Raw genomic sequence first — 20297 nt, forward strand, 5'->3', positions numbered from 1 at the left:
TATTGAAGAAGATTGTGATGAAAAATAAGAGGACGACAGCTGCAAAGGTCACTGCTGAACTCTGCCAGCAGTAAAGCAACTCGAAGCGAGTTCCATAAGCTGGGAAATGAGGGGCGAGCTGGAATCCAAAAGGACACATCAGTGATATAGACTGAAGAGCCAAAGAAACTGGTACACTCGCCTAATATCGTGTAGGGGCCCCAAGGGCACGAAGAAGTGCCGCAACACGTCCTGGCATGGACTCAAATAATGTCTAAAGTAGTGCTGGAGGGAACCGACACCATAAACCCCGCAGGGCCGTCCATAAATGTCTAAGAGTACGAGGGGGTGGAGATCTCTTCTGAGCAGCACATTGCAAAGCATCCCGGATATGCACAACAATGTTTATGTCTGGGGAGTTTGGTGGCCAGCGGAAGTGATTAAACTCAGAAGAGTGCTCCTGGAGCCACTCTGTGGCAATTCTGGACGTGTGGGGTGTCCCATTGTCCTGTCATCAACAGTCCAATGTCGGTGTTGACGGGCCCAGGCGAGACGTAAAGTTTTGTGTCGTGCGGCCATCAAGGGTACACGAGTTGGCCTTTGGCACGAAAAGCACATATCGATAATGTTTCGTTGAATGGTTCGCATGCTGCCACTAGTTGATGGTCCAGCACTGAAATCTGCAGCAATTTGCGGAAGGATTGTACTTCTATCATGTTGAACGATTCTCTTCAGTCGTCGTTGGTCCCGTTCTTGCAGGATCTCTCTCCGGCCGAAGCGATGTCAGAGATTTGTTCCTGATATTCACGGTACACACGTGAAATGGTCGTACGGGAAAATCCCCGCTTCATCGCTACCTCGGCAATGGTGTGTCCCCTCGCTCGTGCACCTTCTGTAACACCACGTTCAGAATCACTTAAATCTTGATAACGTGTCATTGTAGCAGCAGTTGCCAATCTAACAACAGCGCCAGACACTTGTTACCTTATACAGGGTGTTACAAAAAGGTACGGCCAAACTTTCAGGAAACATTCCTCACACACACACAAAGAAAGAAACTATGTTATGTGGACATGTGTCCGGAAACGCTTACTTTCCATGTTAGAGCTCATTTTATTACTTGTCTTCAAATCACATTAATCATGGAATGGAAACCCACAGCAACAGAACGTACCAGCGTGACTTCAAACTCTCTGTTACAGGAAATATTCAAAATGTCCTCCGTTAGCGAGGACACATGCATCCACCCTCCGTCGCATGGAATCCCTGATGCGCTGATGCAGCCCTGGAGAATGGCGTATTGTATCACAGCCATCCACAATACGAGCACGAAGAGTCTCTGCATTTGGTACCGGGCTTGCGTAGACAAGAGCTTTCAAATGCCCCCATAAATGAAAGTCAAGAGGGTGAGGTAAGGAGAGCGTGGAGGCCATGGAATTGGTCCGCCTCTACCAATCCATCGGTCACCTAATCTGTTGTTGAGAAGCGTACGAACACTTCGACTGAAATGTGCAGGAGCTCCATCGTGCATGAACCACATGTTGTGTCGTACTTGTAAAGGCACAGCGTAGGTGGAAGAACATGGGGCCCAATCAAGACATCACCAACAATGCCTGCCCAAATGTTCACGCATGTCAACACAAGCACCGAAGTCAACATTACCTTCCTTCAATTGGGCTAACTGGCGGTGAATCGAGGAAGTACAGTACGTACTGACGAAACTAAAGTGAGCTCTAACATGGAAATTAAGCGTTTCCGGACACATGTCCACATAACATCTTTTCTTTATTTCTGTGTGAGGAATGTTTCCTGAAAGTTTGGCCGTACCTTCTTGTAACACCCTGTATAGGCGTTGCCGTCCGCAGCGCATATTCTCCGTTTACATATCTCTGTATCTGGATCTACATGCCGGTACCAGTTTCTTTGGCTCTTCAATGTACATGCCTGTGACACGGAAACGTGGTGCCGAAGTCATAAAACCTGGATTATGGAGAAATGGAAAACAGTGCTTTGGTCGGACGAATCTTGTTGTACATTGTTTCCAGCTTCTGAGAGGGTGGGGCTTCGGTGATGATGGAGGCAGCCATATGGTGCTACTCCATGGACCCCATGGTTACTCTGCAAGATCGCACTACTGCAACGGAATATGTGACCATTCTGGCTGATCAGAACAATCTCGCGGCGCGATGTTTCTTCCCCAGTGGTAGTGGTGTGTTCAAAGACTCACACAACTCGCATCCTCGAGGACTGGTTTCGCAAAGACGAGCATGAGGTGTCTCATCCCCTGTGGCCGTCACAGTCATCAGATCTCAATGTTATTCAGCCCTTGTGGTCTACTTTGGAGAGGAGGATGTGTGGCCGTTATCCACCTCTACCAGCTATCACGTTATAAGTGTATATTTTTTTATTTTTATAATTATATATTTTATGACTTTGGTTGGGGTGGCTTTAAATATTGTGGGTTAGCATGAGATTTTGAATTAACTTATACCGCGATAACGCTCGTACGGACATCGGCTGCCCCGAAGTACGCACGATATAATATTTTTTAAACACAGCGCGCGACTCACCGCCTTCTAATAAATAGTTTGCGCGAGCGCTGCTATTTAGAAAAGAAAATATGCGTATTCTTACGCAAACTGTAATTATTAATGTGGGTCTCAGGGGCTACTGGATATTTATGTACCAAATTACACAAAGATTAACTGAGATATTGCGAAATGTAATGATTTTGAATATTTCTTCTTCATTGTTTGCAAGGCAAAACTGGAGAGAATCTCGTCTGCCGTTAGGCGGCCAAAATGAAACATACTGAACTCACTCAGTATTCTAAATATTAATAAACGAAATCTATTTTGACTCTTTTTAACTTTGAAATTAATAAAGGATCAAAAGTGAGAAGTCTCTCGCATTTACATTTAATATTATGGTTGGTTTGTGGGATTAAAGGGACCAGACTGCAACGGTCATCAGTCCCTTGCTCCAAAACTTAAAAACTACCACACACAGTAAAAAACGGATAATAGAGACAACAGGCAACACAGGACAAGAAAAACTCAGACAAAGAACAGACATAACAAATTAAAATCACACGGAGTGTGGCAGTGGTTGGCCGACCATAGAATAAAAAGGGAAAAGCCAACCACCGAGAACACATTAAAAACTCAGTTTAAAACCGTAGGCCAAAGGCCAGAATCAACACAAAACAATAAAATAAAACATAAACACTCATATTAAATGATAAAAAACCCCTGCCCGAATAAAACGTAAAACTAAGCCAGCCATAGCAGGGTCATCAGTTAAAAGGGCAGAGAGCGTATCAGGCAGCGCAAATGTCCACCTGACCACAGCTAAAAGGGGGCAGGCCAACAAAATGTGAGCCACTGTCAAAGCCGCCCCGCAGCGGCACAGAGGAGGGTCCTCCCGACGCAGTAAGCAACTGTGTGTCAGCCAAGAGTGGCCAATGCGGAGCCAACAAAGGACGACTGAGTCCCTGCGGATGACTCGCATGGATGACCGCCACACAGTCGTCGTCTCCTTAATGGCACGGAGTTTATTGGGCGTGATCCGATCGCGCCATTCAGCATCCCAAAGCGCAAAAACTTTTTGGCGGAGGACCGATTGCAAATCAGTCTCTGGGAGGCCAACATCCAGAGATGGTTGCCTGGTGGCCTCTTTCGCCAGGCGGTCAACATGTACATTGCCCGGGATACCGACATGACCGGGGGACCACACAAAGACTACAGAGCGGCCGCAACGGGCAAGAGTATGCAGGGACTCCTGGATAGCCATCACTAGACGAGAACGAGGGAAATACCGGTCGAGAGCTTGTAAACCGCTCAGGGAATCGCTACAGATCACGAAGGACTCACCTGAGCAGTACCGGATATACTCTATGGCTCGAAAGATGGCGACCAGCTCAGCAGTGTAAATGCTGCAGCCAACCGGCAAGGAATGTTGTTCGGAATGGTCCCCTAGAGTTAGCGCATAACCGACACGACCAGCAACCATCGAACCGTCAGTGTAAACAACGTAAGAGCCCTGATACGTGGCCAGGATGGAACAAAAGCGGCGGCGGAAGGCCTCTGGAGGGACTGAGTCCTTCGGGCCCCGTGCCAAGTCGAGCCGAAGGTAAGGGCAAGGAACACACCATGGGGGTGTACGCAAAGTGGCCCGAAAAGGAGGTGGAACAGTGAAAACCCTAAGCCTGGACAGAAGCTCTTTGACGCAGACTGTGATCGTACAACCTGACCGGGGCCGACGTTCTGGCAGATGGATGACCGATCGCGGGAGCAGGAGACGATAGTTTGGATGCCCGGGCAAGCTAAAAACATGGGCAGCATAAGCGGCCAGTAAATTTTGGCGCCTGAACCGCAATGGAGGGACACCTGCCTCCGCAAGTATGCTGTCCACTGGGCTGGTCCGGAAAGCACTAGTAGCAAGGCGTATTCCGCTGTATAGGATTGGGTCCAGTACCCGCAGCACAGATGGGGATGCTGAGCCATAAGCCAGGCTCCCATAATCCAGACGAGACTGGATTAACGCCTGGTAGAGCCGTAACGGGGTAGACCGGTTAGCGCCCCAGCGGTTGTGGGTCAAGCATCTCAGAGCATTTAGATGCCGCCAACACGCCTGTTTAAGCTGCCGAATATGAGGCAGCCAAGTCAGCTGGGCATCAAAAACTACACCCAAAAACTTGTGGGTCTCCACCACAGCAAGGAGTTCGTCGGCAAGATAAAGCTGCGGCTCAGGATGGACTGTTCGGCGCCGGCAGAAATGCATAACGCGGGTCTTGGCAGCCGAAAACTGAAAACCATGCGCTACAGCCCAAGACTGCACCTTGCGGATAGTGCCCTGTAGCTGACGTTCAACAGCTTCAATGCCAGTAGAGCGGTAGTAAAGGCAGAAGTCATCAGCATACAGGGAAGCAGAGACAGAATTTCCCACCGCCGCAGTGAGCCCGTTTATTGCGATTAAAAACAGGCAGACACTGAGGACAGATCCCTGTGGGACCCCGTTCTCCTGGACTCGGGAGGAACTATGGGAGGCCGCGACTTGCACGCGGAAGGTACGATACGACAGAAAATTTCGGATAAAGATCGGCAGAGGGCCCCGAAGACCCCATCCGTGAAGCGTCGAAAGTATGTGATGACGCCATGTCGTATCGTACGCCTTCCAAATGTCAAAAAAGACAGCGACCAGGTGCTGACGGTGGGCAAAGGCAGTACGGATGGCCGACTCCAGACTCACCAGATTGTCGGTGGCGGAGCGGCCTTTACGGAACCCACCCTGAGACGGAGCCAGAAGGCCCCAAGACTCCAGTACCCAATTCAAACGCAGACTCACCATCCGTTCGAGAAGCTTGCAAAGAACGTTGGTGAGGCTAATGGGGCGGTAGCTGTCCACCTGCAAAGGGCTCTTGCCCGGTTTCAAAATGGGGATGACAATGCTTTCCGGCCATTGCGACGGAAACTCACCCTCGACCCAGAGACGGTTTTAAAGGTCGAGGAGGCGTCGCTTGCAGTCCACTGAAAGGTGTTTCAGCACCTGACAGTGGATGCGATCTGGCCCAGGAGCGGTATCAGGGCAAGCGGCAAGGGCACTGTGTAATTCCCACTCACTGAATGGAGCATTGTAGGATTCAGAATGGTGGGTGCGAAAAGAAAGGCTCCGACGTTCCATCTGCTCTTTAATGGAGCGGAAGGCCAGGGGGTAAGTGGAAGAAGCGAAACTCAGAGCAAAATGCTCTGCCAAGCGGTTGGCAATTTCGTCGGAGTCTGCACAAACTGCTCCATTCAGTGAGAGCACAGGGACGCTGACAGGGGTCCGATAGCCATAGAGGCGTCGGATCTTGGCCCAGACCTGCGATGGAGAGACATGGAGGCCAATGATGGTCACATACCGCTCCCAGCAGTCCTGCTTGCTTTGGTGGGGAATGCGGCGGGCCCGCGCACGCAGACGTTTGAAGGTAATGAGGTGTTCAATGCAGGGATGTCGCTTCAGCGACCTCAGGCGACCACCAAGGCACAGTCCGTCGCCGAGGGGACCCAGAAGAACTGGGAATGGAAGATTCGGCGGCAGTAACGATGCCCGTGGTGACCGATTGAACCACCGCATCAATGCCATCATTAGAGAGAGGCTCAATAGTGGCAATGGAGGAAAATAAGTCCCAGTCAGCCTTATTCATTGCCCACCTGCAAGGGCGCCCAGAAGACTGACGCTGTGGCAGTGACAGAAAGATCGGAAAGTGGTCACTACCACACAGGTCGTCATGCACTCTCCATTGGACAGATGGTAAGAGGCTAGGGCTGCAGATCGAAAGGTCAATAGTGGAGTACGTGCCATGCGCCACACTGAAGTGTGTAAAGGAACCATCATTTAACAGCGAAAGATCGAGCTGTGCCAATAAATGCTCAATGGTGGCGTCTCGACCTGTCACCACTGACCCACCCCACAGAGGGTTATGGGCGTTGAAGTCGCCCAGTAATAAGAAAGGTGGCGGCAATTGGGCTATCAGCGCAGCCAGGACATGCTGCGCGACATCACCACCTGGTGGAAGGTAAAGACTGCAGACGGTAACAGCCTGTGACGTCCACACCCGAACAGCGAAAGCCTCTAAACCTGTTTGTAGAGGGATAGGCTCGCTGTGAAGAGAGTTAAGGACATATATGCAGACGCCACCAGACACCCTTCATAAGCTGCCCGGTTCTTATAATAACCCCGATAGCCACGGAGGGCAGGGGTTCACATTGCTGGAAACCAAGTTTCCTGAAGAGCAATGCAGAGGAAAGGGTGAAGGCTGACAAGTTGTCGGAGCTCAGCTAGATGGTGGAAGAAACCGCTGCAGTTCCACTGGAGTATGGAATTGTCCATGGCTGAGAAAGGCGTGACGGGACTGGGAAGGCAGATTACGCCTCTGGGTCACCTGCTGCCTCTGATGGAGCACCCGTGCAAGTGCTATCCATTGCGTTTGAGGGACCAGCGAGATTGAGGTCCTCAGTGGTCGCAAGAAGCTCCACCGCATCCTCAGACGCAGAGCTTGTAGGTAGCGGTGGAGTAGGTGCCACCACAGGTGTCTTGGTCTTACAGGTCTTCAATGTCGTTTTCTCTCGATGTTCCTTTGGTTGTCGTTGTTGAGAGGGCTTATTGGAGTCAGTCTCTGGGTCCGAAGATGATCGCGAAGCTCGACGACCAGCGACCTGTGGCTTCTTCAGCCACTGGTTAGTGTCTGCTATGCCGCTGGTAGGAACCTGGGAAGGGAGTGACCCAAGGGATCCCTTCCAAGCGAGAAATGCCGAAGAAGACTTACGCTTCTCCGGCTTGGAAGTGGGGACTGGTGTCCTCGGTGGTTTAGTGGGTGCTGCTCCCGGGGAAGATGGTGTGGGAACAACAGCGAGGGAAGGGGCCCCCATCGTTAAGGGGGCAGGTGAGGTCCTCTGACTCTGAGAGCTGACTGCTTGTGGTGCAGCTAAAGGAGCTGGAGCAGGAGTGACAGTTGAGGCATAAGATGCCATAATGTGCACGGGATGTAGCCGTTCAAATTTCTGCTTAGCCTCAGTGTAAATCAGTCGGTCCAGGGTCTTATATTCTATGATTTTGCGTTCTTTCTGTAAGATCCTGCAGTCTGGCGAGCAAGGTAAATGAGGCTCTCCACAGTTACCACAGATGGGAGGCAGAGCACATGGCGTATCGGGATGAGATTGGCGTCCGCAATCTCGAAATGTGAGGCTGGAAGTGCAGTGGGAAGACATATGGCCGACCTTCCAGCACTTAAAGCACCGCATCGGGGGAGGGATATAGGGCTTGACGTCACAACGGTAGACCATCACCTTGACCTTCTCCGGTAATGTATCACCCTCGAAGGCCAACATGAAGGCACCGGTAGCAACCTGATTGTCTCTCGGACCCCGATGAATGCGCCGGACGAAATGAACACCTCTACGCTCTAAGTTGGCGCGCAGCTCGTCATCAGACTGCAAAAGTAGGTCCCTATGGAAAATAACATCCTGGACCATACTTAAACTCTTATGTGGTGTGATGGTAACGTTAACATCCCCCAACTTGTCACAAACAAGTAACCTGCGTGACTGGGCGGACGATGCCGTTTTTATCAAAACTGACCCAGAGCGCATTTTGGACAAGCCCTCCACCTCCCCAAACTTGTCCTCTAAATGCTCTACAAAGAACTGATGCTTCACGGAGACAAAGGATTCCCCATCAGCTCTGGTACAGACGAGATACTGGGGCGAGTATGTGTCACTGTCATTCATTGCCTTTCGTTCCTCCCATGGTGTGGCCAGGGATGGGAACGATTTGGGGTCATAAACGTTACCTTTAAAATGAGCCCTCGAATGCTTAGAGACTGCTGGTGGCTGGCCACCAGCAAGAGATGATGTGCCACGCTTCACTGCGTGTCATCCACCCTGATGCCACCTACTCCGACCAAGGGCCCTCCCCATGGGCGCCACCCAGCCACAGCAAGGGCCACCTGGCAGGATGGCCATTGCAGGGAGTCCTGATGCCCCAGGGAGATTGGCATCTACTCCTTGGCATACATGGGGAGTAAACGGCGCAGGCATCAGTAGAGCGATTCCTATGTTGTCAGGGGGCTACAACCAACAGGGTAAATGGCGGCCCCACCACAACGGATTGGCTACCGTGCTGGATCTTAGGTGCAAAAATGTATGAGGTCGTCGTCGCAGCGAAAAACAACACTGCACAGTGCAGCGTGGAAATCGCACCCATGGACGTATCCTCGCCCGAGAGATGGAAAACGAGCTGGACACCATTGCAACGACGAGAAAGCCGGCTAAAGGTCTCAATGCACGACAGATACAGTGCACCATGTAAGGCGCCCTTCCCCAATTGGCTCGCTCTTCGGAACAACCTAGAAAGATGGAGGTCAAACCCAAGAGGGGACCATCACATAAGGCCGAAACATTTGAGACTCCTTTTAGTCGCCTCTTACGACAGGCAGGAATACCGCGGGCCTATTCTAAACCCCGAACCCACAGGGGGGTTTTAATATTATGACATGATACTTTAATTAAATAATACAGTCAACGTAATGGCCGACTAAATCCTGCTAGGGGAGATGAGCTTCCTGTACTGCGAAGTTCTGTAAAAACTTTGTTAATTATAATTAATGGTTGCGATCATGAGAGGTGACAACTAAGTCAATAATACACACTTCCTAATAACAATTTTTATTATATTTTTCAAAATACAGATAAAACTTACGTTAATTATCAGACAGCACTACAATGGCGGCCTACCGCTAGACGAAACAAAACAGGAGAGCTAGTTCAATCAAAGCATTGTCTCTGGTCTTCATGGCCTATGTTAAACTGAGATTATACCAAAAAAACTGTTTCGTTGATTACATCGATATTTGTGTTTTGATAATAATAACTTACGTTCTTTACTATTTGTTATACATCGCGCACACGTACACAGTCTTGAAATAATTTATAATTCACACGTCTCATAACAAAAACTTCCTTTCCCGTTCTCCAAATGTCCATTTATGTGACGTACCGTCACCCAAGGTTAACCGAACTTGCCACTATTTTGTAGGAAAAATGCTGAAAGTTTGTCTTTAAAACCTTACGTAACATGTATTTACCCATTCCGAGACGACTGGAAGCGGTTTTCAGCACCAGCTGTTTCCCTAAAGTATATTAGGCATGGTAATGTGTTGTGCTGTTGATGTTTCAGTATTTCTGTCCACCCCTGTATTTCTAGGTAGCAGCAGAATGATGGCACAGTCTGAGGCGTAGCGCCGTATAACGATCCTGCGTTGGAGGCAGATAAGTGGGAAATGTGTCTCAGAGCTGGAGAGTGACAGATGGTGACGCGAGACTGGACGCGCACGTAGTTTATGTATCAGCCGATAGAGGACAGTATTGGATAGGGGACTGATTTAGTTATGATTGTGCCCACTAGAGTGCACTAAAGTAATAGAATGTTTTTCATAAACTGTTCTAGTATTTTCATGAAGCGTTATTATTTCTTTTTGTGTATGTAAGAAGTTATAAACGTGTTTTAGCAGTATGAATGATGCGTGAGTGTGGTTTAAGTTTAATATGAAGATAATTGTTTAACGAATTATGTAGTGGGAGTTAGTGGGGGAACATTTCGAAGAAGTACGGATATGGACAAAGGGGATTTTTGTTGAACAGATTTGTAAAGTAAGTTTATGGTAAAGGGAAAGTTAAGTCAGGTATAAATAACAATAGTAAATAACTTTATGCATAAACAAAACTTCAGCACATTAGATAATTGCGTCGGTAATAAGTGCAGTCGTTAGGTTTACTATTTTTCGATTGGTTATTGATGAAAAGTGCGGATTGACGCGGGAGAATGTTGTTTTGCTATAGGCTGTTGAGTAAACTGACAAATTGTAAAGCAATATTCTTCGCGCGCCTTTCTCTGCTGGTAGAGAAGACTTTAGATTATTCAAGAGAGGAGTCGAAGCCTAGCCATGAAAGAGGTCGGACATGTGTAGTAGTAGTTTCGATGGAAATGATGAGTTGCCGGATCTAGCAGTGTTTCATACATCTACAGTGTTGGAAAGTGACGGCATAATTATTCCGATGTGTGTGTAGACATTTCGCAGTTTTTAAGTGAATTTTGTGACGAGAAAAGACATATATTCCGCGTGGCGTATTGAGCGGGTCGGTGGCTAAAAACTGTGACTGCATTTGGTACCGACAGACTTAATATTTGGCGAGAATTATGAATCAAAAACAATCAGTATTTTTGTAGCTATTACGATTTCCGGAAATGCAACACCATAAACTTGCTAACGTGAGTGAAAGGGATTGTGAGTGACTGTGTTAAGACTAGCACGGGCTTGGCAGTGATACTTGTTCACCTAAGTTTCAGAATATATTAATTGTGGACAAAATTTCCAAACTTTCATTTCGTGTTTCTCCCGAAACGTAGATTAGTGACTTAAATTACAGCCTGGTTCACGTCGAAGTACAGTAGGTTTCACTCGGCTTTCCTACTGATGATCTGCTGAGACAATGTTCACAGGTAGGTGCAGGTTCGTCGTAAAGGGGCGGAAGGAACCGCGCCGCCGCAAGTCTTCCTCAAATACAGATGATTTGAATATACCCGAGATGGTTTCGCAAGAACTACGTCGCTCTTCTTCCATTTATAGCACGCCACACGTCTTTGTACTTCATTGATACCAAATAAAAGCCGGTGGCACAATTCGGCCATCTCACATGGGTGAAAACAGCCGCCGCGCATGAAAGCTGGCGTGTCCCATGTGTCGGATGGTTCCAATAAAATCCAGGGAGCTTACGTGAGGGGAACGGCAGCGACTGCAGGGCTGGCTAGCCTACCCAACCAACCACTTTCACCGACACGTGCAGTCTCTGCGGTCGCGCATTCGAGTTCGCTTTCGTCTCGGTACTTTCGTTTGTTGCGCAGGGCTTGCTGGCACCATTCATATATTCTAGCCCCACTGCTGGAAGGAAGTTGGTTAGCGTTCTGTTTTTATCAACTTCTTCGCTCGAATAATCGTAGCGTGTGGTGGTATTGGTAGAGATGGACTCCACAACTCTGAAAATGATGAGGAAGGCTCCAGTGTCCAGCCGTACTCCAGTCATATAATTTTCACATCTGGCGGAAGATCGCGTTTTCCGCCAGATAATGGTTCAAATGGCTTTGAGCACTATGGGACTTAACTTCTGAGGTCGTCAGTCCCCTAGAACTTAGAACTACTTAAACCTAACTAACATAAGGGCGTCACACACATCCATGACGAGGCAGGATCCGAACCTGGGACCGTAGCGGTCGCGCGGTTCCAGACTGTAGCGCCTAGAACCGCTTGGCCACCCCGGCCGGCGCTTTCCACCAGATAGATGTGTCTGGAAACGCCACCTAAACTATCCTTACACAGGATGTGAAACTCTAATTGTAGTAGTTCTGCGACGTCAGGACGAGAAATTTCACATTACGCACCATTCTCAAGCGTGAACGACAGAATCAGACACGTCAGATGTTAGGTTCGTGGAACAAATCTGTCCGATGAGGTTTAAGATCGCAATCTACGTCACAAACACAGCTTAGAAGACGTTTTACTTGTTTACGTCGTTTGCAGCTAAAGTTCGTATTTGGTGGCTTGCGAGGGCTGAATCAGTAAGTCGATCGAAACAGCTGTTACTTTGTTTATCAGGCGACAGTGTGGAACTGTATCGAACTCCTTCCGGAAGTCAAGGAAAATGGCATCTACCTGGGATCTGTATTTAATATTTTCTGGGTCTCATGAACAAATAAAATGAGGATAAAATCAGAGAGATTAGAGCCCACACATAAGCATACCGACAATCCTTCTTTCCACGAACAATACGAGACTGGAATAGAAGGGAGAACCGATAGAGGTACTCAGTTCCGCACTGTCGCCTGATAAACAAAGTAACAGCCTACGAAATATCAGGCCAGCTGTGTGGCTGGATTGAAGAGTTTTTAGCATACAGAACATAGCATGTTGTTCTCAATGGAGAGACGTCTACAGACGTTAAAGTAACCTCTGGCGTGCCACAGGGGAGTGTTATGGGACCATTGCTTTTCACAATATATATAAATGACCTAGTAGATAGTGTCGGAAGTTCCATGCAGCTTTTCGCGGATGATGCTGTAGTATACAGAGAAGTTGCAGCATTAGAAAATTGCAGCGAAATGCAGGAAGATCTGCAGCGGAGAGGTACTTGGTGCAGGGAGTGGCAACTGACCCTTAACATAGACAAATGTAATGTATTGCGAATACATAGTAAGAAGAATAATTTATTGTATGATTATATGATAGCGGAACGAACACTGGTAGCAGTTACTTCTGTAAAATATCTGAGAGTAAGCGTATGGAACGGTTTGAAGTGGAATGATCATATAAGATTAATTGTTGGTAAGGCGGGTGCCAGGTTGAGATTCATTGGGAGAGTCCTTAGAAAACGTAGTCCATCAACAAAGGAGGTGGCTTACAAAACACTCGTTGGACCTATATTTGAGTGAGGAGATCACGAATGTAAAATTAGAGAGATTCGAGCGCCCACGGAGGCTTTCCGGCAGTCGTTCTTCCCGCGAACCATACGCGACTGGAACAGGAAAGGGAGGTAATGACAGTGGCAACGACCGGTGGAAATCAAAACGTAGCACACAGTTGAAGAATAACGGTAACAATTTGCAGTCGTTACCGGAGCTTTAATACGATAGAAAACACCACCGAGAAGCTAAGGACCAATGTAGCTGTCTTAGGCAGATCTCGTAGTCAACTACCGCGACAACACCACACGGCTTCTCATCGTCGGAGTGGTCTATCGGCGTTGTCTTCTTACAGCAGAAACGAACGTCACGACGCCATTCACAACGTAACCGAACTCGGCAGGCAAAGTTGAAGAAAGACACCGGGGACGACTTGCCGAGCCAAACCACAAATCTTGGCTACCAATTACTCTCTCCAGTATCCTGACTGAATCCAACTAATAACCAAAATGATGAACAGCAACTTGGAACTAAAACACCACAGACGGTATTTCAACTTTTTCGCAGAACTTATCGCCAGCGGGCACCCTTGCTACCGGCATCGACGACCCTGGCCAACACAACTCTGCCTCGCCGCTGCGGTGCCACTGTGCCCTGCTGCGGCCGTAAACACCACCAGTCAAGAACTGAGTCCCCGGCCTACCTTGCATCACTCCAATCTGTCATCTTTGAGGCCGCTGGCGTCAACGCAACGTCACTAGCGCACTTAGGCATAACCAATAGTCAGTTGAATACTAAGGAACTCTGGTAGAACCGCTACGGCGCGAAATCCAAATTGCCGGAGAAGGAAACCAACGGGTAAGGGCTTTGTATGGTCTTTTACCCCATCCTTACTGGATTACCTACCTGCCTAGGTAGCATAACTTCATCTACTTCGTGATCACCGGTCCTGATTAGTTTCTCGCTGTTCTCATTTCTGCTACTTCTTATTACATCGTCTATCTTCGATTTACTCTGTGCCCATATTTTGCACTCATTAGACTGTTCATTCCAATCAGCAGGGTCACTAATTATTCTTCACTTTCACTGAGGACAACAACGTCATCAGCCAATCTTATCACTGATGTCTTTTTACTTTGAATATCGATCCCACTTGAACTGTGAATTTACTTTCAAATTTTTTTCTCAAGGAATTTACTTCATTTACTTGCGATTCACCAAGAAAATTAACACATTTAATCACACTAGGTGAGCGTGGAAGTAGCTGCCAGGAAATAACTGATGGAAAATAAAATTACCTTTAACAAATGTGAATTTTATTTCTAAAACCCTTTTTTCAAAAACAGATTTAAAATTAAAATCAGAAAGCACCCTCTAAATATCAATTTACAATTATTCAGAGGCAGAATAATAATTTTTTTTATTTTTATTATTATTATTTTTTTTTTTTTTTTTTTTTTTGAGTAGGGGCCTTCGGGCTGGGAAGCTTCCGTTCCCTTTCAACACGGCCGTAGTCACGACGACCTCTGAAAAACTACACTGATGCAAATCTGCAACACACCAGATTACTTTAAACTAAAAATTTTAACAACTCACACAAACACATTAACTATGCCCCCCGTAAGAGGGATGGAAATGGTACAAACACTCACACTAAGAAATTATTTGCCACTTGCCACCAAAAGTGTAAATTTTTTTTTTAAGGGCTCTTATGGTGGAAGGCTGGCACTTTATAAAAATGACTATTTAAATAAAACCCATTAAATTCACTCTTACATAAAATGTACAACATGCTCTACATTACACATATACCGCCTCGCAAGATGATAGGCAAGATAAAAACATATTTCGGGAATTCGGCCGTTACCTTAATTCTATAAATTCGTTAACACCGAATCCGACAAACACGACAGAGGCAGCTATTAACGTACGGCAGATTGACGGGGGGGGGGGGGGGGGTGTATTAAACAACCCCAACCGCAGATTGCTCTAAACCTCCCCAATTCCACAAGGGAAAAACGGACCACCCAGTTCACAAATAACCACCTTCCCGCGGGTGGGCAAACGGAGAAGAATAGTGGGACGACCCAAAAACAAAGCGGCTAGTGACCTCACCAAGAAAACAAGTAGAATTCAACAAGCAAGTGAAACAACGTATCTCCAGCCACTTAACTTCTAATAAACTGCGATTTCTGGCGAAGGCCTGACGCAGCATCCCGGGGTCGTGCGGTAGCGTTCTCGCTTCCCACGCCCGGGTTCTCGGGTTCGATTCCCGGCGGCGTCAGGGATTTTCTCTGCCTCGTGATGACTGGGTGTAGTGTGCTGTCCTTAGGTTAGTTAGGTTTAAGTAGTTCTAAGTTCTAGGGGACTGATGCCCATAGATGTTAAGTCCCATAGTGCTCAGAGCCATTTGAACCATTTTTTGAATCCCCAACGCTCTCACGAACCGTCTGCTGCCAGCCGCTTCAACGGACGCAGGAAGGCGCGCCGATCTCCCGTCTCACGGATTCGCAGCTCGCACCGGCCATCCCGATGTCGTCGGTTGACTCCTGTTGCTCTCGTGTGAACCGCGAAGCCACTACCCCTTTCTATACGGCGCTGGCCGGACTCACGTGGAGACCTCACATGAGCCGACGCTTAAGGCGGACACGTCATCTCGTGGCTCAGTGCGCGAGCGACCAACCGACCGATCCAACCGCCAATGACCGTTGCCCGAGCAACTCGAGCAGACTGTCGGCCTAACGCGCAGACTCAGATGCAGGAACTCAGCCCCGACCGAGCGACCACTCGCTGAGTTCTGTTACTGGCGGAGTGGCAAGACTCTCATTTTCTGGCTTTAAAGTTGATCCAAAGGACAGACATACGTAGCACTCCGACGACAGACAGACACTAACTGCCGCACAAATGCAAACGAGAGACTGACCAGCAACTGGTGACGCGAGACTGACCAAGCCTAACTCCGACTGACCACCTGCCCAGGCTGACCAACTGCCTCCGACTGACTGACCCCTCCCCGAGCTGATAGCGGCCCTTAAATGCACGTGAACAGACAACCTTTCTGCTTTCCCACCAGAGGGAGACACCAAAGCTGCGACTGCCACAGCGGCGACACCGCCAGAAACGGAGGGCGACTGCTTCACACAACGCGCTGCCGCGCGCTCTTCAAAACAGCAATTTTTTACCATGGCTCACCACTCCTGAGCCTTTCTTTTACTTGCGTCATTGCTTCTTCGATGTATAGACTGAACTGTTGCAGGGTGTCAATGGTCGAACCCGAGGCTCCAGATGGCCGAGCTCAAGCCGGGACCTACGACGCCGCTTTTCGTCAGGAGGCCGAGCAAGTTCAAGAGCGTCAAGGGTCAGTGCAGAGTGACACAGCGGTATTCGGAAGTATTCCTTTATTCACATAATTTACAGTACTACGATGGGTGCAGCGAAGTGTCGGCGTGCCGCTTGCAGCGTTGTCCCGCGATTCCAGCTGGCTCAGTAACTCCTGGTATGCCGACACCGCTGCTCCGTCATCAAGGCCATTCTGCTGGTAGTCGGCCGCGCTTTGCCCGGTCGCCGCCTGCCGCGTAGCTGCCCGCGAATCCCGGGACTGTTACAGTCCCTGTCCTCTCCGCCCTGTTTGGCCTGCTCTGTCTGACCATGGGACGAAGGTGGATGTACTGGTCACCCGTGGCCCTCTGGCCGCAGTTGCTCCCAGGACAGGACCAGACTCGAACCCGTGCCCTCCTGGACGCTGTGTCGCAACTTGCCGCTAGTGGTGTTGCCGCCTCTGGAGCCACTGCAGTCCTGCCGCGCCCCCTGCGTACGCCTCACCCGGACTCCGGTACACCAGGTGGAAAGTGAACATGGCCCCTCCTGGATCTACTGTAGACCACTGTCACTGCCGTCCTTCAGGCAGACCGTGCAGTCTCCAAGTACCCAGCTTCCGTTGCGTCCCGCCCCAGTGCTGCATCCCTGGAGGCGGAATACAGCCCAAACAAGTTCATAGAAATAATGTACAGGATTACATAGAATATTTACAACATCGCTGCCAGACTGGCCCCTATAAGCGTAGACCAGGACAGGTCCAACCCGACTCTTGACTGACCTGGCACACCCCTCAAGCTAAAAGTGCCTGACTATTTATACTGCTTTTCCCCTCGCTTCTGACGTAGTGTCAGAGAGAGACAGAAACTATGGCAGGGGTAAATTCCCACACGTCAGCCACTTACACATCGCCCTCCTGACTCTGGTCTAGTGGCCCGCCGCATACATCGCAATAACATCAAGCAACGCTGTAGTTGCCTTCCTCACTGTTGCTTCACTCCAAACACATCATGCGTGCAATACGCCGATTCAACTCCGTGCCATGTTTTCTCTGCCTTGCCTACTGCCTGCCGATTATTACCACACACTGCCAGCGGCCCCAGACTTCATCGCCCGACCGTGCCTTTACTGAATTTTAACAAAATTCCCCTTTTCTACTGAGCCGGCTCTCAACATATATCGCGCTGTAAAGATTGTTCTGAGTCCTTCCATTCGATCGTTAATTGATTCTTTCATGTTTATCGTTACGCTGCGTACGATTCTGTTGAGATTCCCCTCTGACGGCGTGTCTGGTCTTATCGATCTTCGAGTCGTTGCTTCCTGTTAGGCTTGTGTAAGGGAGTAAGATCTATGGGGGGATGATAGCCGGTTGGTTGCCTAGCGGTGATGAGTCGGTCGGTCAGTTTTTAAAAGCGGGAATGAGAGAATGTCGTACGATGAGACCGCAACGTGGCGTGGCGGTGGAGAGTTGGCTGTTGTTCCGAGAAGCCGCGTGGTCTTCCTGGCGGTGCGAGACGAGTGGGACGAGTTGACAAGGGCTGTAAGCTCTCGCTGTGAGAACCCGGGGGTCACGGCTGTGGTTCCGAGTCACTACTTGGTGGGAGCGGCAACGGGTGTCATTAAATTTTCCGTCTGGAGGTGGGAATGATGGACTAGTAAGTCGCCCAACCTGAGGAGTGGTATTTCGCCGCCGTGGGTGCAGAGAAGACGAGGGCTCCGGTGACAGAGCGCGTGGCTGCGTGACTGTGTCCAGTTGGGTACGCTGGCAACGTGGACACGGTCGGGTGTGAGGAACCTTTTCATCGGAGTTCACCTGCTATTTCTCTGATAAACTGCAAGTTAAGCTGGTTAAAGGTTTAGATGTTAATTGAAGAATTTTGGTTTGTGCAATCAGCGTCTTTTCTGCCTTGTGGCCTCCTGCGTTCGGGTTTCCTGTCCCTGTCGCCGGTGTATTTATAGACACTGATCTTTTCCGCTTCTTATTACTACTGCCCGGTAGGAAGTGTATTTTTGGGCAGTGATTATTGTTTTAGATTACATTTTTTCTGCCTTGTGGCCTCCTGCGTTCGGATTTCCTGTCCCTGTCGCCGGTGTAATTATAGACAGCGATCTTTTGGCTTCTTATTAGTACTGCCTGGGAGGAAGTGTATTTCTGAGCAGGGATTATGGTTCTTGATTTGATTCCTCCTCCTCCCCTGGCCTCGCGTGAGGTCGATGTGATTGCTGAATGTGAGGCGTTGTGGGTCTGTTAGCCCGCTTCTAGCCTGAGCATCTTTCGGGAGAGAATTGTGGCCGCCCTTACACCCGGTCGGTTAATTATTTCTATCCCAGGACATTTTGGTGGCAGGACATGGTATTAAAGTTGTTAGTTATTGTTAAATGTTAAATGGTTGTATTTTACTCTGATTGTTTTTGGCCACTGTTTAAAAAGGTTGTTTGCCTTTCATTGGTGGTTTTTTAAAATTACGTGGCTTTAAAATTGTTAGTTATCGTAAAAGGCGAATGACTGTATCTTTGATTGTTTTAATCTACTTGGCATCCTTTGAAAATGCCAGTTCTGCCTCCCAGTTAGCGAGCCCTTGTAAATTAATATCTTGTTGTGCCAAGGTTTAAAAGAAGTTCGCTCCCTACATGTCCGGTAGCGAAATTGTATGCAAATTGGCGGTTTTTGTTTCATTACTCGGAAGGTTTTAATTTTGTTATCAAATGCTTTATCAAAGTCTGTTTTTAGTCAAATGGCTTGGCTATTAACGATAAAGCAAAGTTTTTAATTTCATTACTTGGAAAATTTTGATTTGTTATCAAATATTTTATCAAAGTCGGTTTTAAGTAAAATGGCCTGGCCGTTAACTGTAAATTGATTTGAAAAGGCACCCATGCCTACTAGCTTTTTGGATCTGTTCCTGGTCAAGTGATAAAGAAATGACTTTTAATGGTTGAAGTAATCAATAAAGAAATTGTAAATTGTAACTCGACAGTAACCAACTAATTTTGGCTCCGTTTCCAAACTGGGGGTTTTCCTTGATTAATCGTAACCCCGTCTCATCTACGACTAACACTAGTACTAGTGCAGCAGAACAGTAGGAGTGAAAGACTACATCTGTCTTGTATCCTGTTCAACCCGAGCACTTCGTTCTTGATCTCCTACTCTTATTGTTCCCTTTTGGCTCTTGTACGTATTGTATATTACCTGTCTTTCCATGTAGTCTATCCGAATTTTTCTCAGAATTTGGAACATCTTGCCCCATGTGACATTGTCGAATGCTTTTTGCAGGTCGACAAATTCTATGAACGTGTCTTCGTTTTTCTTTACTCTTGCTTCCACTAGCAATCGCAGCATCAGAACTGCCTTTTTGGTGCCTTTACATTTCCTAAAGCCAAAGTGATCGTAACCGAATACATCCTCAGTTTTCTTTTCCATTCTGTATCTTATTCTGCCGGCCGCGGTGGCCGTGCGGTTCTGACGCTGCAGTCCGGAACCGCGGGACTGCTACGGTCGCAGGTTCGAATCCTGCCTCGGGCATGGGTGTGTGTGATGTCCTTAGGTTAGTTAGGTTTAAGTAGTTCTAAGTTCCAGGGGACTTATGACCTAAGATGTTGAGTCCCATAGTGCTCAGAGCCATTTGAACTATTTTTTTTGTATCTTATTCTTGCCAGAAACTTGGATGAACTGTTAAGCTGACTGTGCGATAATTCTCGCACTTATGTGCACTTGAAATCGTGGGAATTGTGTGGATGATGTTTTCTCCGAAAATTAGATGGTATATCGCCACTCTCATACATTCTACAGATGAACGTGAATAATCGTTTTGTTGCCATTTCCCCAAATGATTTTAAAAATGCTGATGAAATATTATCTATCCCTTGAGCCTCATTCGTTCTTTAATCTGCTAAAGCTGTTTTAAATTCTGATTCCAACACTCGTTCCCTCATCTCTACTGTATCAACTTCTATCACGTCATCACATCTACCAAAGAGTTGTGTTTATATGTGTCTGATTGTTGATCACC

Source organism: Schistocerca serialis, chromosome 8, assembly GCF_023864345.2.
Source record: "Schistocerca serialis cubense isolate TAMUIC-IGC-003099 chromosome 8, iqSchSeri2.2, whole genome shotgun sequence".
In the NCBI taxonomy this organism is placed as follows: Eukaryota; Metazoa; Arthropoda; class Insecta; order Orthoptera; family Acrididae; genus Schistocerca; species Schistocerca serialis.